Source organism: Pelodiscus sinensis, chromosome 7, assembly GCF_052426305.1.
Source record: "Pelodiscus sinensis isolate ZL-2025 chromosome 7, ASM5242630v1, whole genome shotgun sequence".
Taxonomy (NCBI): Eukaryota; Metazoa; Chordata; order Testudines; family Trionychidae; genus Pelodiscus; species Pelodiscus sinensis.
The window spans coordinates 48841246-48854732 of record NC_143058.1 but is presented as its reverse complement, the minus strand read 5'-3'; positions in this window follow the sequence as shown (position 1 = coordinate 48854732).

Sequence of the window (13487 nt, the reverse complement as noted above, 5' to 3'; positions counted from 1 at the left end):
AGTTCTGGCTTGTATGAGTGAGAAGTAGCAAGTACTAGCTGTGATGCTAGTTGTTTTATAGGATGAAACCTTATTTACAAACTCTTTGAAATGAGCATCTGTCTACAAACCCTGAAGCCATGTGTTAATTTGTTCTGGGGCTTCTATTCTTTGAGTTGGTGACACACACAAGGTGAAAGTTCCAAAGCCGGATAACTTTTATCTCTTTTTACAGGTCTCTCTCACTTGTTCTTAGCATGGATCCTAAACATTTCCCCAGAAAAACTTTATAAGCCTTAGTGAATCCCTTTTACTCTCCTTTCCAATGTCAGTAAATATTGTATTAGTCATGTTCTCCTTGCAAATACTTTTTCTAGTTAACTCATAGATTCGTTTAGCATCTTAAAGCTGAGCTATGTGTGGATAATATGCATTTTGGTGTGTGTACTAGCTTGAGTTATTAGAAAGGAGGATGACACATAGTCTCCAAGGGTAGTGTTAATATTCATTTTATTTGATTTCATATCAAATATCATAAACATTGTTCCTTGTTAACTATCCCTTGTTTTTATATTTTTTCTTCCACACATATGGGCTGTTTAAAATATTTATATATGTTTTTGTTTATATTGGTGGTAGACACCCACATGCTACCTCACATTGGTGTTGCATATAAGAAATTTCATCCTGCCCAAAAGAAAATTCAACCTGCCCAAGGATAGAAAATGTTAGAGGGAATACTGACTCTGACTACGCCCTCTTTCCTTACGTACATGACCCCTGTGCTATGCCAGTTCTGTCATACAGAGAAATTCCTCTATAGATGCAAACGCAGGCTAGCGTAGAACATCTAGAATGGGAAAAAGGGGAAAATCTGGCCCTGTATTTTTTGTAAGAAAAAATAGCTATAGTTTCTCAGGTCCAATTGCATAACTGGCTGTTGTCTCTACAAATCCTTCTTCTTACCAATACTCTTGAGCTCAACTGTTACAACTAAAGATTTAATTTGATCTAATTTTTTTAGGGCTGTATTGAATTTAGCTACTTGAGAACGCATTCATGATGACTTGGTATTAATTATATCTTGGTGTTATAGTGGTTCTGGACCTCTATCAATCTATAGCCCATAGCACAACCCAAGAGAATAGGATCATATGGTCTAGATGGTGCTTGGTCATGGACCTAGGGGACTGGACTTGATGACCTCTCGAGGCTGCTTCCAGTTCTAGAATTCTGTGATTCTATACACGAAGATGCTGAAGGATGCGACTATTTAAACACTCTGTGTTGTAGCTTGTTGGTTACTGGAAGGCTTGCAGACTCAATAAGAAAAGTTTAACAAAGTAGTCAGATCCCCTTACTCATACATAGGAAAAAGCTGGAGGGGACCACACAAGGACCCAGTCCATACACGTGACAGCTACAACAGCCAGCAGATGTGAACTCCAGGGCCAGCAGGGGTGAGTGAATTTTTTTTCTTTGGACTATCAAGTCTCCCAGAGCTAAACTATATCCCTAAAATTATTAAATTGGTTTATGATGTCTCTGGGAAGACACTTGTCTCTTGTAAAAGAGGCAAATCCAGAAACAGAAATTACACAAATAGAAAGCCATTAGGATGGCATAGCTGTTTCACTTCTTCATAAGGGCTGTGAATCTTCATAAGGACTGTGAATCTTATCAGCTCAATTCTCATTGTTACATCAATAGCATTGGTTCCTAAAATGTTACTGTCCTTTGAGTAATATTCTAGTATGACTTCACCCTGAAACCTAAATCTGGTGGTAAAAGTCTAACTGAGCTATCATTTGAGGTACAACTATGGTATTCAGAGTCACTCGCAACTCCTTTTGGACTACTTACAATCAGACCTCTATGCTTAAGAACTGAGCCGACCCAAGGTGGATATTCTTACTTTCCAACAGCCCATGTACAATTATCTCCCTTTTTAAGGCCAAGTTGACAAGAGATTTCCATGAAGCTTGAGTTACAAAGCAAAGCATGAACAGTCGGCATGTTGAGTGTCCATGGCAACTGCTTTACACGGTTCGTAAAAACTTTTTTCTTCTAGAAGTACAATCTTTTTTAAAAAAATCTACTCCCAAGAACACAGACATACATCATCTCAAGACTTGTCTCTTGGTCTTCCATGTGATAGTCAACTCACAGATGTGACTCCCAGCAGGCCACCTGTTCAGTAAGTAAGTGAGACTATTAACTGCAAGAGGTCTGACATAAGATCAGATGAGAGTGCACACATCTTAATAGGCAGCTGTCATGTATTTAGTACAGAGATGCCTGCGATGGCTCATTACAGTAAGACCTTGAGGACCACATGAAGTATTGAGAAACTTCAACTAACTGCATTTAAATCACCGTTCTTACCATTATGTAATGCAGTGAGTCCAGCCTTCAGTGACTTGGGAGTGAGCTACATACTAAACTGGTACTGACTGAGTGCCTCCTGTTCTCTCCCTAAACCCTTACGGGTAGCTTGGCAGGCCTCCACTTGAATGATGAATAGCTTGGAGCAGGGCTTGGCAGGTGAAGGGTTGTACAACGTACTCTGACTGACACATTTGACCTCTACCCCACATATCTGTGGTGGTGATCTAAACATGAGGCCTTCAGCCTGCCTTGTATCACTCACTACTTCTCAGGACACATCCTTTGTCTCAAGTAAATGCACATGAAGAAATATAGCAACTAGGTCAGCTGTACCCATTAGTTGTATTAGTGCATTGCTACAAACTACATTAAAAGGTTATATTAACCCATGTACTTGGAAAATATAGTAATGTTTTTATTTCCATCAAATGTAAATGGCCAATTTTCTAGGGAGTTGCTATGTATAGCATAGTTTCATGGTATGTTATGGCTAATGACATTCACTAAGAAGACTGAGTGTTCACTCTGTTCACATGCTTTGTATCACTCAGTCAGGATGACTTGGATGCATTATTTCATCTAATCACTATGTGTTGTGATCTCTTAGGTTTGTGGATTTTGTTTTCTGGTCTTTCCACTTTGTTTTCCTCATAAGAGGAATTTCCTGTTTCCCATGACTGCCCTCCTCCCTAGCCGACAATTTTGTGACCAACTGTCACAACCATGTTTAAAATTATATCATGGATTATTCCCCAAAAAAGGTTTTGCTTTCAGTGTTTCTGTGAAGGCTGCTGTAAGGGATACCAAGGAGAAAAGGAAAGGATGGCAGACAAAATTCTGATTTCTCTGGATTGTTAAGAAGGTAAACTCATTATTGTTTGGAAGGTAATTTGATGCCATCGTGTTGGAAACCATAAACAAAAAGAGTGGTCCTGTAGCACCTTATAGACTCATTATATAGATATAGATACCTGAAGAAGTGAGTTGTGCCCACGAAAGCTCATGATACTATATATATATTTGTTAGTCCCTAAGATGCTACAAGACCATTTGTTTTTTCAAGTTACGGACTGACATGGCTACCTCTCTGAGACATTGGAAACCATGTTGTAAGAATGGAAAATAATGTCCTTTCCATAATCTCTGTCTCTAATTTATGATGGACCATGGTCCAATGTTACTAAACAGAAGAGTTGCAGCTGTAGTGGTGAAATCATTGTTTTGTTTCACTACTTTCTGAATGGTGTCGTTTCTGTCTTATCCATCCACTGGCTTTGATATTTATCTACACAGGTTTAGCACCCTTTCTCCTGATACTTTATGCATAGAGGTAGGGGGGTGGGCAACAGAACATCTATCTCCCCCCCTCCTATTTATTTCGAGTTTCCTTATCCCCTAATCATAACTCTGATCATATGAAGAAGTGGGCTGTGCCCATGAAAGCTCATGATACCATCTACATGTTTTGTTAGTCTATAAAGTGCTACCAGACCATTTGCTTGCTGTTTTTTTTCTGTAACAGACTAACTTGGCTCTCCCCTGAAGCTTCTGGTTAAAGAAACAGAACAACTTGCAGAGCCAATGTACTTGGGGAAAAATAAATCTGCCTCTGATTTTTTTTTCTTGCAAACATCTCTCTTGTTCATGTGGATAATTAAGACTGGCCTGGTTTTGGATCAGAATCAGTGAAGGACCACAGAGCCATTGGGTGAAATAAAAGAACCAACACAAAAAAGAGAAAGTATGAAGCAGTTCGGAGTTTCTTAATAGACTTTATATGATTATGCTAAAGTAATATGTTATGAATATGGTAATACAGCAAAATCCAATGTATGCATAATGTTTTGGTGTCTATGTCCCATTGATTTGGACTTCTAAGGCCATGTCTTCACTCCAGGGAAGATCGATGCTGCCGCAGTTGATCTTTCAGAATTCAATTTTGTTAAAACCTGCTAAATCAAACTTTGGGTATGTGGGGTCTGGACTAGCCGGCATTTAAAAATGGCGCCAGCCGGCTTCATGCAAATGAAGCCCGGGAAATTCAAATCCCGGGCTTCATTTGCAACTGCGGATGACTACATTACCCCCGCTAGTTCGAACTAGTGGGGTAGTGTAGACATACCCTTAGAGAGCATCTCTGGTGGTGGTGGCTGGTATTCCTTCTCCTGCAAGAAGTAAGGGAAGCCAATGGGAAATTCGAATCCAGGTACGTCGACTCCAGCTATATAATTAACATAGCTGGTGTTGTGTATCTTGATTCGACCTTCACCTTTAGTGTAGACCTGGCCTTAGTCCTTTAGGACTACATCTACGCTGCCCAGTCTTGTGCAAGAACATATACAAATGAGGCCTGCTTATTTTCAGGCAGAACAGCTTTTGCGCAAAAGCCCCTTACTCAAAAGTGGCAGCTCATTAAATATGCAAATGAGGCATGGCGATATTCATCATCGCACCTCATTTGCATATGTTCTTGTGCAAGACTGGGCAGTGTAGACATAGCGTAGGCATGTTTTGTAAACCTTCCCGTGTGATGCTTTCTAAAGGGCTTATTATTTTACTTAAAAATAACATCTTTCCCCTGAAGGAAACGAAGGAACTTTATAAATTACATATATACAATACTGATGACCTGCAGCCACCTCTGCAGTGGAGGGTAGCAATCACCTGGGAGATGGAATACTGCACAGCTTTGAAAGATAGGAGGAGGAGGAGAAAATACTTAAGCAAAAGACATGAGGGCAACCTACTGTGAAATGTCAGAGAGTTTCTAATGCCAACACAGAGCAGACTGTGACCTTGATTTTTTTTTTTTTTAAGTTCTTGCATTATGTGACTTTTGCTTTAGTGGTACAACACAATACTATTGTTGCTCAGTGTGCTTTGCCAGTAGAGATTGTAGCAGAGTAAGATTCCCAATCTATTACATTTACAGAGATGGATATTAACAGTGTTTACAGAGAAATATATTTGTAAACTTAACAGTGTGTTACTGGTAAGAATGTCATCTCCCTTTTTTTAAACATATTAAGCAAAATTCTAGAAACTCTGGAGATATACAGCTCAATTCTAAAATGTGAACACTACCATAGAAGTGTGTATCTGTGTGTATTTGAGAGAGGGAGCGATACCAATGTACATCTTTTCAACATTTTTACGGCAAAAAGGATCACCTCTATGTTTTGGGGAATGCCATGGGAAAGTAGGCACTATTTCTCTTTGGGAGTTAGGCCCCACATTAGATTATATGACAACAAGTATGACTCACTGATGACTTACAGGAACAGATTAAGTGGGCAGAGGAGAAGGAGATTATATTAATATTTGATGCACCTTCATTATGTCATGTGATCTGATGCCTGTCCTCAGGGAAGAGGGTGATGCACAGGAGGTAGCTGGTTGTTCTTGAGCTCCACGGATATGAGGAAAGGGAAAGAAAGAAACATTCATAAAACAGACACAGAGGTACCTCTCAGTGATATCGGCTTGCAAATAGTTGTGTTCAATAAGATGCAGTTAGTTTTATCCGCATGAATTTTCTTCAGTTTCCTGTGGTAAATGAGAGGGTAAGCAGGCTGTAATTTGTTTAAACACAGCTCAGTAGTCCCTGGCTATTTTAACAATGTTTAACTAGCAGCTGCAGTCTTTAGCTCCTCCCATTCAATTTCACTGATTGGCTGCAGTAGCTTTTGTGGTTACATGTGTGAAATGATGTGCTGGTAAGAGTTCAGTTGTGCCCTCTGCTTATCTAACAAGTTCTAAATGTAGCCTCTGAAATTCAGGTCCATGCAGCTGGCTATCCCTTTCTCTTTTCACTATGAACACAATATAGTTCTACTGTTGCTTATGGAGTTATACCTATATGAGCCATTCGCTCTTGTTAACTGGTGCATGGTGTAATTTTGTGTCACTGCAGAATGATTGCTTTCTGAAGGTTAAATGGAACCGGTATTAATCTTTAATCTGGTCCTTTGGCCAGGGTTTAAATAATAATGTATCTGTGCACAGTCCATAATATTTTTAATCTTTTGTTTTATTGTAGCACAAGTTGAGTACAGAGATCTGGGTGCTGTTCTTCAAGTATTTTCCCAGAAACATTAACAATAATTGCATGGCAACAATTTGGTATGGCTGCCGATTTTTTAAATATATATTGAACAATATAATTGATAATACTGGGCAAGACTCATTTCATCATTATCGTCCTTCATGCCCATTGGCAAATAGGGCAGCAACAAAGGTCTTCCACTTCTGTCTGTCTCTGGCCAGCCTCTCAATAGTGCCCCAAGTGTAATTCATGCTCTTCATTTCTACTTCAACAGTCCAGTGCCATGTTGTCTTCGGTCATCCTCATTTCCACTTCCCTTCAGGGATCCAGTGCACAGCAGTCTTTATGATGGAGCTTCTGTCTTTCCTGAGTACGTGCCCAATCCATTTCATAGTACCCCCTTGAGGGCTAGCCTATAGCTGCCTCCAGGGCAGACCCAAGTCGCAATCTGCCTCCTGAGCCCCTCCTTCCCACAAAGAGAAGAATTATAGCCTGTGCCACCTCTGTGTTTGCTGCAGCACTAGCACTACCCTGGTGCACTAGTACGTCTGCACTGGCTTGCATGTTGGCATGGATTTTAAAATGCACCTAAGCTATTGAAGAGTGAAAGTTCCACCAACTTTCCATGCACATGTGGGTAAGAGGATAGAGCAATGCTGTAGTGGTGGGTAAGAGGACAGAGCAATGCTGTGGAGGATAGAGCAATGCTGCTACTCATGGGATGAGTAGTTCACGTAGATGTAGAGAATTAAGCGGTCACATACTCCTCAATATTTTTGTTCAAGAGTGAGAAGAATAGGTCATGGTCTGCCCTTCATAGGTAGGTTTCCAATCCAAGCTTCTAAGGGGACTATTCATGGTTTTTTTTTTTTTTTACTATATGTATTTTGACTCTGAGGGAAACCTTCTACCATTTCACTGGGTCACTCTACTGCCCCCCCCCCCCAAAAAAAGGGAAGGTCCCTTTGCCATTTCCTAAATCAAATTAAAAGGAGACACAGGCCCTATCTGTTGGTTTGGATTGTATGTGAGAAGTTATAAACAGTGCAGAGTTCAAATTCTTTTAGTGATTTTTATCTGTTCAGTCTCTGTAGCTATTCTAATGTTACACTTGGTGAAATAGAACTAACAGAACCTTGTTCAGAGGATTAGGCAATAAGCCATGTTAATTGTGAATGCAGAATTCATTTATTGCCCCCACCTACTAAAATTATCCACCATCTTGTTGCATTGATCATGCTTTTATCATAGTGGTAACACAAGACAATTCACCTCATAGACTGGGAGAAGTTGTAATTGGATTTTCACTTGTCATTTTAAGGAATAGCATAAATCTAACTTGTTTTTTTTTAATATCTGTCTGAGAGCAAACGAAAATTAAATGTGCAAAGAAAAATGTTACTTGGTAAGTCATGTGTTTGGATTTGGCGACATCTGTTTAGACCAGTTAACTCAGTGATAAACCTGTTAATGGGGCAGAGCAACTTGGGCATTATTATGGGAACTTTAGCTTCTTCCTTTCTAAGACACCACAGACATTTTTTCTCCATCTTATCCCAGTACGGTGCCACCTCAGCTTATCCAGGGATAAAAAACTCAGTTGTAGCATAACAGTGCACAACAGCAAATAAAGAGTGAGGCTTGAAAGCACTCATAATTTTATTGCATTATAGAAGAAAGAAACATGCCTGACTACAGAAGTTTTGGACCAATGGCTCCACATTCCTGAAGCTGAAATTTCCCTTTACCAGCAGAGCAGAATAATGTTGAAATAAGAAATAAGCTGTAGAACTGACTATAAAATCTGTGGAAGTTAAAATATCATTCTGATAGTGATTCATAAATACAAATGTAAGCACTCTTTGTGTACCAGTCTAAATGCCAGAATTTCTCTTTCACTGATTTAGAATCTGGACAAAGACTAGGAAGGGAAATTACCTTTTCCAGGTAACATCACACACAAAACTTGGAGACACATAAAGAACAGCCTTTTCCTTAGGACATATCAAGAAGAGAAATTAAAGCTTTGCATTCAAAAAGAGGCTAGAAAAGCCTCCTTAAAATTAGAATTAGACTCTGAGGTGGCATAATTTAAGTCTAATTATGAGTTCTGCGTTAGAAGAGGTTGGACCTCTTTCCTAATTTGGGAAATTTATTGAACCAAGCACTTCAGGGCATTAATCCTATACCAGGTGTACATTTGTTTCTTGGAATTTTTAAGGATTAAAGTGTAGGGTGGGAGGGGGAGAAAACACCGGAAAAATTATGACTACTGGACTGAAAACGCATCTGCTGCCTTTGCTTTAACAAAAAGGAGTCCTGTGGCACCTTAAAGACTAAGAAATGAAGTGGGCACCAACTTACATGGAGTAGACTCCACTTCTTCAGATGATGAAGCTGGCCACTCTCTATTCAGACAACTTCATGCAAAGTGGCCTCTAAAAAAAACCCGAAAAGCTTATGTCCCCCTCCCCCTCAAATTGTTAGTCTTTAAGGTGCCAAAGGACTCCTTGGTTTTTTGCCGAAACGGACTAACACAGCTACCTCTCTGAAACTTGCGTTTGGTTTGGGATCCAGATAGGTTTACTATGTGTTTCTGATCTTGTTGTCATCCTTGGAAGCAAATGTAGACCCCATTTGTGTTAGTACATTGCATGCCTGAAGATACAGGAGTTACTTGCCAGATCAGCTTTCTGATCTTTTAAGCAACCCATTAAAAGGCTTCAAGTGAATTTCATGTACTCTTCCTACACCACATGCTGGAGGTGCCATTGGAATAATGGGTGTTAGCAATTACCAGATTTATTTTTCTTAGATTACACAGCTTCTTTCTGCACAGAAGAGTCTTCACTGAGATTCTGGATGTACTGGAACAGCTTAGCTCCATAACTGATGCTTTAGGGTGTGTCTAGACTACAGGGTTTTGTCGACAAAAGTGGACTTTTGTCGAGAAAACTATACCTGCGTCTACACTACCACCGAGTTCTGTCGATATAACGTTGACAGAACTTGGTAGTTTTGTCGATGGCGGTAAACCTCATTCTACGAGGAATAACGCCTTTTGTCGACAGAGTTCTGTTGACAGAAGGCGTTATTGCAACTACACTGTCCTTTGCGTCTACACTCTGATGTCAACAAAGTGGCTTGCTTTGTCGACAGAACTGGATGTAGTCTAGGCACTCTTTGTCGACAGAAGCCTGTAGTTTAGATGTACCCTTAGACTCATATCTTTGCTCTCTGGCAAGACTCAAGCTGTGTGAATGGACCTGTCTTGTGATACAATCTCAGAGTAATTGTAAGTGTTTTTTTTCCCTGTGGGAATTTTCATTGCACCTCCTGCTCTGTGTGTATATGGAGTATTCAAGAGAGCTAGTAAAAGACCAATATGCTGATGAGACACAGCTCTATCTTTTTGTCCAACTCAGAGGCTGTGTCCAGACTCAGCGGTTTTTTCGAAAAAAGTAGCCTTTTTTTGAAAAAACTTCACCTGCGTCTAGACTGCAGCCGCGTTCTTTCGAAATTAAATCGAAAGAACGCAGCTTTTCTTTTGACGGCGGTAAACCTCATTTCACGAGGAAGAACGCCTTTTTTCGAAAGTGCTCTTTCGAAAAAAGGCGTTCTTGAAAGCAAACAGGGCTTTTTAGAAAGAGAGCATCCAGACTTGCTTTTTCGAAAGTTCTGCGTGCAGTCTAGATGCTCTCTTTCGAAAGAGGCTTTTTTGAAAGCCTCTTTCGAAAGAGGCTTGCAGTCTAGACATAGCCAGAGAGTGCAACTGAACATCTATCAAAGTGCCTTGTAGCATCTGGGTCATAGGTAGTTTTGATCTTTAAAGTTCTGTCTGGCATGGAACCTGATGCTTTCTTTCCCCAAAAACTTGGAAGTTATTTGGTATACAAAAGAAGAACCTGTTAGTTGGGCTTTCTGTGAGCACCTATCATGATGTGACCGTAATCCTTAACCAGGCTTCCTTGGTGCCACTATCATTGGACAAACTGTGATAATAGTCTATTCATTTGTGCAGATGTTGAGGAAAGGGTTGGATTTTGGGGGCTGAGACTGAAATGTGGATTTTGCACAGAGATGCTGCTGATTGATTACTGCAGTTTTTGTCTTGTAATATACTTTTAATTGTCTGAGCTTCCCTGCTTGTTTTTATGTTTACATGTTGAAAAAGAAATAAAAATAATTGTGGTTGTCAATATAAAGGGTTTTTTCTGATGTCTCTCTGAAAACTTGTTGTGTACTGTAGTTACAATGACTACACATTGTTTGATCTTCGTTTAGTTTCACTGCTTCCCTTGTATAGTCAGTGAGTATCTCAGTTTCCCCCATTGCTTACTGGGTGGATCCTTCATGCCGCAACAGGAGAGGAAAATATGACTATCCCCTTTGATTCAAACAGTTAGCAAATATTTGGGGTCTTGCAGATTGTTTCTGTTCAGAGGAGAAATTAGTGATAGAATCAGGTACATGTCTGTTACAATCTTATTTACTTACCGCAAACACAGATTAATCTTGTTTCCCATAACCAGCAGGACTCAAAGAGCAGAAGACAGTGTCTTACCTCCCACTTCCAAGTCTCTTCTCGGCGGTGACTCTACACAAAAGCTCACTCTCTTTCTTAGCGTTTTGTCCTGATCATGCTATAAGGCTTCTTTAGCTTGTCTGAGGTTTCCTTGATGCCTTCCCTGTGTGCTTCTGTGGTGTAGCCCCTGCTACTTTCTCTCACACAGCTGCAATAAAACCCTTCCCCCATGTCTGTGTTTATCCTCAGACTTCCCCTCCCCTCTCCCCAGCACTCCCAGCAGGTCAGCTACTGCCCAGGTTTGACTTTAATCTAATCCTTACTGCTGGGTTTTCATTATTTCAAGTATCACTAAACAAAGGACATTTCATTGTTGCTTTGCTTAGCCTAATGGGGAAGTTTCTGTCACATTCAACGGCTTTAACAAGTTAGTGTGATTGCCCAACCCCCGGCATAGCTGTATTTTTCAAAATGTAAAAAATGTGCCTGTGAAACAATTAATATTGGCAAGGAGACTCAGGCAGAGAACCCGAAACTACTTGTAACTCCTAGACTAGAAGTCAAGTTGACCTGACCCCTTTCACTAATTCAGAGATCATATTTTCTAAAAGTCAGAGAGAGTCCTACACAGGCTACATACTGCACCTGGACCTGCCCAGATTCAGGAAGCTGCATTAAGTCCTTTTCTTTTAGGGTATCCTAGGAAGCAAACACACTACTTCTTCCAGTTATACAATGTCAGTCCTTCCGTTGATCCAACTTTGTTTATGAACAAAGGAGTTTTTGTACAATTTCCTACCTTTTTGTTCCATTTCAGATACACAATTCACATCTTGGCCATACCTGGTACACAAGTGCCCATGTTGTCTAAAGTGTTGTAGACTTTTCCTCTTCTGTGAGCCTTCTGAGTTTCTATATGAAGTGTTTGTTTTACTGAAGAGGGTCTGCAAGGTATGTCAAGGGGTGTTGTGAATGGGTGGAAGGATGTGAAATATGCTCTTTGTCTCTCTGTATCATAGAGCTGAAGAGTTGCTGCTCTGTGATTTGTTTTTGGCTTTGGGCCTGCATATTCTTTTAAAAGAATTGTCATCTGTGCACCTGAGCTCAAGATTGCTTGCTCTCCAGAGGTAACTAGAGTCCAGAATGTTTAAGTGCTTTAGCACAGAGTGGGTGGGCAGCCATCAACATGACTGTAGTTCTGCCCTCCTTCCTTCAATGCAAAATATTTTATCACTTTCTTTCAGATTTTAGCATCACTGCTGTCTGAATTTACTTGTTAAAACAATTAACAATAGAATCATATTCAGCCAGTCTGTGGTAGAGCCAGCATTGCACTCTGCTCCATTCTGTTGGTACTCCTGGAATACCTGAGAAGTATGTCACCATGTCCACTGGCATCAGCAGGAAGCGTCTGTGTGAGGAGAACTTGGGAGAAAGACTTCATGGTCGAAGACTTGCAGAGCCTTTTTGCACAGTACTTGAGTTGCCAGAATTTTTGCTGACTACAGAGGTAATTTTTTATCTTTGAATATTGATTACATGGATAACTTGTAATTCTCTAATTCTGGGACTATCACATTTTCAGCCTGGATTTGCTTCTAAATTGATCTAAACTGTTACATGGTTTAACTAAATACAGCTAGCAGATGCTTATAAGCCTGCTAAATCTGAGGTTTCTCCAATGTGCTCGTGTCAACTGAGTAACCTGTGACCTAAACTCCAGTGTCACTTTCTCAGCTGTTCTGTCACAGGGAATCAACTAGCAGCTGTCTAATACCACCGTCTACTTGTGGCATGCTCTGCATTTCTAGCAGTAGAATTAATGTACTGCCCTTGTGCCACAATTTCAAACTGTCTGTGATTTCCCTGCACTAAATAAAAGTTAATGTACAGTGGAGCCTTTGAATGTGTTGGGAAATGTGCCTCTTACAAGCATATTATTATAGTGACTACTTACACTTAAACAGAATATAGGAACTATTGGCTATGAAATGAAGTCCTGAATAAAAAAGTTCCAACAATACTAAGTAATGAAATGCCTATCAAAAGTCTACACAGGATATTTGGATTCCTTTCTTAGTGAATACAGTTCCTGTACATTTTAATGATTTTTGAAAGAAATACATTGTCTAGTTCCATTTTGTTCTATACTTTATACTATTCATATGCATATTCATATATATATAATAGTGCTTCATAATGTACACTTAGAGAAAAATATACTCAGCAAGTTTATGGCGCTCATTTAATAACTAATAAATTAGGAGAATAACACGAAGTTGTAAAAGCTAAATGTTAAGATCAGCAATTTGCTTGTTTTAAAGATTTATATTGGGCTCTATCTGTACAGAAATAGTTGTTAAATTGATTCCAGCTACTTTAATTTAAGTACCTTTTTTCCGTTTGCTTATCTAGAGTCAGATGATGTTCACAGAGGCAGCCCTTTACATTTCAGATAATGACAAAAAAAGAACAGGCAGCTTAATGCTACCAAACTAGGGGTGTGTCAAATCTCTCTCTCTCTCTCAAGAATGATAAACTCAATGGGGT